Below are 4,459 nucleotides of genomic sequence, written 5' to 3'. Positions count from 1 at the left end.
TTTGGGGTGGCTTGCCTCAATTCCTCTTTATATATTATATATATAAATATATATATATAAAATGATCTATATTTTAAACAAGCTTTTTAAGCAGCAATATGAAATAAATGCTGAGAAAACCCCAGCCCGCCCCCATGGTTTGTGGCCTTCCAGAGTGGCCTCAGAGGCTCCCAGGGCTGACGGGGACAGCTCTCCAGTTTCCAGACAAGGCGGCCTCCGATTGATGTCCCTCCCCACTCCCCACCCCGGGCCTGGTCTGCCCGGAAGATCTCTTGGTCAAGGGTGAGGACAAATGTCTTGAAACATAAACCCAGCTGGCAGAGTCTTCACCCCTCGGGGACACACTCCGGCGGTCACAGAGCCTGGCTGCGTCCATGACCTGCTCTGCCAGCTTCAACTGTGAGCCACCCCAGGGAGCTGGGCACGCAGACGTGGGTGAAGAGGGGCAGAGCCGGGCCCCAGCTAGCAGCAGTGGGCTTTCTTTGTGACCCTGTGGGAGTTTTTTTGTAAAACAGGGGGTGTTGGCGATGAAGGTCGGTGGTTGGGAGAGGCCCAGCCTCCTGCCTGCAGCAGGGGGAGTGGTGAAAAGCAGTCGGATTCCTGTTCTGTTTTGAAGATGGAGCCAACAGGATTTGTGCTCTTTGGGGAAGTGGGGTGTGAGGGAAGGAGGATCAAGAATGACCATGAGGATTTTGGCCGGAGCATTTGGAAGGATGAAGGGGCTGTTTGCCCAGATGGGAGTGGAGTGCTCTCTGGGGAGGACTGGAGTTCAGATTTGGACACGTGAAGATCGTGATGCTGATCAGGCACGAAGTGGAAATACTGAGTGGATGGCAGATATTTGAGTCTGGGGTTCTGGGGAGAGGCCAGAGCTGGAGATGCACATTTGAGTGTTGTCACCGTGGGTGGGATAGGAAAGCACAGAGGACCAGGGCCTGGGCCGGGGGCACTTCTGCTTTGGAGTCCAGCAGGTGTAGAGAAAATGACAAAGGAGGCTGAGAAGTAATGGTCAGGGAGGCGGGAGGAAATCCAGGTGGGGGTGGGGTGGGGGTCCTGACAGCCAGGTGAGGGCAGGGGCTCAGGAGGGATGGGGGCAGAGTCTCTGAATTTCAGCTTCACTTTCTGGCTTATGGGATGGCGCTAATTAAACAAGGGATGGACAGATGAAGTCTCCTCCGGGCCGGGCACACAGCAGATCCCCAGAAAGTGGCAGCAGGTATCCATCACCCATATGGGGTGATCACACAAGAAAAGTTTATAAAATGGATTTCTGTGTCCATGGGAGGAAGCCCTACTGCTGAGGGGAGGGTTTTCCACCCTCCAAGTGCCAGCTAAGGACAGAGGCACCACTTGGAGGTGCTGGGAGGACAGAGAGGGGCCCTGGAGCTCGGGCAGGCATGCCTGGGGTGGGGAGGGCACGGACAAACTCCCCAGGCTGGAACGGAGGTGGGCTGGGAATAGGGAGGGCTTTGCAGCCATCCTCCAGGCCCCTGCCTGCAGCCTTGTAGTGGGAGGTGGCTCGAGTCAGAATCAGAGGCTGGAGGCAACCTCCAGATAAGACTTCTCGTCTCTCCTGAATCCATTTTCAGGTGAAAACGGACACTCAGGGAAGGGAAGGGCCTTTCCTGCGGCCACAGAACTGATAAGAGCTGGAGGGCTGGAGGTGGGGTGTGGGGCTCCCAGGGCAGGGCTTCTGCGGCACTCTCAGGTGACCGTTTTCCAAGCCTCCACCAAACCAGCCCCTAGAGGCCCAGGGCTTTCCCTGCTCCACAACCCTCATTGGCTCCCCATGGCCACCAAAAGCAATCGCCAGTTCCTTGGCCTGGCAGGCATGCCCCCTCCCCCAGGCCCCAGACACATTTCCTGTGACCCCCTAGGTGTCCCTTGCTCCAGCCACAGCAGATGGCTCACTGACACCACAGCAGGACTGCTTGGGCCACCTCTGGGCAACTCCTCGTCTCGGCCTGGCATACAGTTTTCTGTTGGTATCCCACTCAGTCCTCACAACCTGTCTCCACAAAGCCTTCCCCAGTTCCCTGGGGAGATCTCTCCCTCCTTGGGCTCCCCACAACCCTTTGAACCTTTAAAGCAGCCGTCGCGCCCATCCTCATAGCAGCCAGCCAATGCTCACTGCTCCTTCAATGCCCAGGTGAAGGGTCCTTCCTCCAGGAAGCCTTCCCTGACTACTTCCATGGACTCTGTGTTCCCTCTAACATTGCACTGAGCAGGGGTGTTATAAAGTCTGTGTTGTGTCCGCATCTGCCTCCCTGACCTGTCTGGGCTGGGTCCTCCCCTGTGAATCCCCGGGGCCTGGGATCTTGGGAAAGCAACTCAGAGCTAGGTACAGAACTTGCCTCAGAAATGTTGAATTTGAGGGTAGTCTTTGTACTTTAACCAGGACAAGCAAATGGGGAAACCAGACCAGGAACCCAGAGTGGTTCTCAGAAGGGGTGGTCAGAATAACAAATGCTCCCACTTACTGTGCACATACTCTCTGCCATTCCAAACACAGTGTCCCCAGTCGTCTTCATGGTGGCCCCCAAAACAAAAGTGGGTTTTGTTAACACCATTTGACAGATGAGGAAACAGGTTTGGGGAGGGGAGATGATCTGCCCCAGATTACACAGTTAGTCCATGGCAGAGCAGGGAGCTGAGCCCAGGTTTGTCTGATACTGAACCCTATTCCCTTCTCACACATTTTCACTCCGGCATGGGGAGGAGCAGCCTGGAAGGCAGAAGATTGTTTCCTGGGGTGACCAGGGATCTGGGCCAGGAGGGGAGCCCTGGAGGCTCAGGACAGAAGACCCAGCTAGGTGCTTGAGCTCAGTGGAGCTTGTGTAGCTGCCACCGGCCAGGCCCGGGGTCTGTGACGAGGTTCTGTACCACCCCAGCTGGCCGGGGGCTGGGCAGCCAAGGGGGGCTGGAGGGCTAGTCCCCACACTGCTCCTCACCCCCTCCAGGCCACGGTGCTAAGAAGGTAACTAGGCTGAGCCCCCTATGCAGGTACAGCAGGGGGTGTGAAATCACAGGGCCCCAGAGGCTCCCAGAATCTGTGAGCTGTAGTGTCTCAGATTTAGAATCTTCGTTCAATTGTGACCCCTTAAAATACATTTTCAAATCCTAACCTCCAGTCTGGTGAACATGACCTTATTTGGAAAATAGGATCTTTTGAAGAGACACAGGGGACAAGGCCATGTGACACTGAGGCAGAGGCTGAAACCCAAGATTTGTCATCAAACCACCGGAAGCTAGGAAGAGGCAAGGAAGGATTCTCCCCTACACGATTTTGGACTTTCAGCCTCCAGAACTGTGGGACCATAATTTTCTGTTGTTTTAAGCCACCCATTTGTGGTACTTTTGTTTTGGCAGCTCTGGGAGTAACTAAGACAGTACCTTAGAATTTTAGAGTGAAACTCCTCAAACCTTTGCATCAGAAGCTCCTATAGATGCCCCAGGGGCCAGCAGCCAACCCAAAGGATTTGAAAGGCCAGGTGTTGATTGCAGGTGTCAGAATTCCTGTCATTAGCAGGATTCCTGACCCAGGCCACACGCTCCCTCCTTCCCAGTGGGCAGCACCCCAGACAGGGCTCCGCGGGGCTCAGGAGGCCCTGGGGAGATGGAAACTTTGAGGAGGCTTCTGTACCAAGTGTGGGAGCCGCCGGACACGCGGGAGAGATGATGGGGCCTGGGGGATGCAAGACAAGAAGGCGGCAGAGAGGAAACAGATCTCTTGAAAAGAAGGAGAGATTAGTTTGTGGGAAAGGAGAGAATGGATAGATAAGAACCCCTGGGGAGGCCCAGGAACAATTTAGGGGGGCAGGGCCCAGCCCAGAGCAAACCTTACTCCCGAGGTCTCAGAGACCAGCTGCCAGATGACACAGAGCAGGCCTCCAGCGGGATGCAGACACCCAGCCCTGGGTCCTCAGACCCCAGAAGGGCTGGATCAGGGTAGGGGGTTTGGGGCTGGGAGGCAGGAACCCCAGCATCTTTTCCCCCCTCTTGCTGTGTGACTTCAGGCAGCCACTGGCCCTCTCTGGGCATCTGCAATGGTTGTCTCGCTTAATTCTCACAGCCAATCTGAGGGGGTAGGGCCCAATCTCTTTGTTTTAGTGATGAGGACACCGAGGGCCTGAGAGAGAAGCAAGTGGCCCAGGGCCCAGAGTGGCAAGCGGCAGAGCTGGGATTCGAACCCCAGATCGGCCTGACTCCAACTTCCAAGCTTGTTCTTGGCCTCCATGACGGGCGTCCCAACAATGACAGTGGCCTGCCGGCTGAGTGGGCAGTTGACTCTGGGACCAATTGGAGTGGCCGAGCAGGGCATTGCACAGGAAGGAGAGGGAACAATTCAAGACTGAGCTGTCCTTGACACCTATCTCCAGGGCACCGGGATCCACCACCCCCCATCTCTGTCAGGCCAGGGCTCAGCCAACACTTTCCTGCCCTGTCCGCCTGGCTGAGG

Source organism: Choloepus didactylus, chromosome 6, assembly GCF_015220235.1.
Source record: "Choloepus didactylus isolate mChoDid1 chromosome 6, mChoDid1.pri, whole genome shotgun sequence".
Lineage (NCBI taxonomy): Eukaryota > Metazoa > Chordata > Mammalia > Pilosa > Megalonychidae > Choloepus > Choloepus didactylus.
This window is presented reverse-complemented; position numbering follows the sequence as displayed.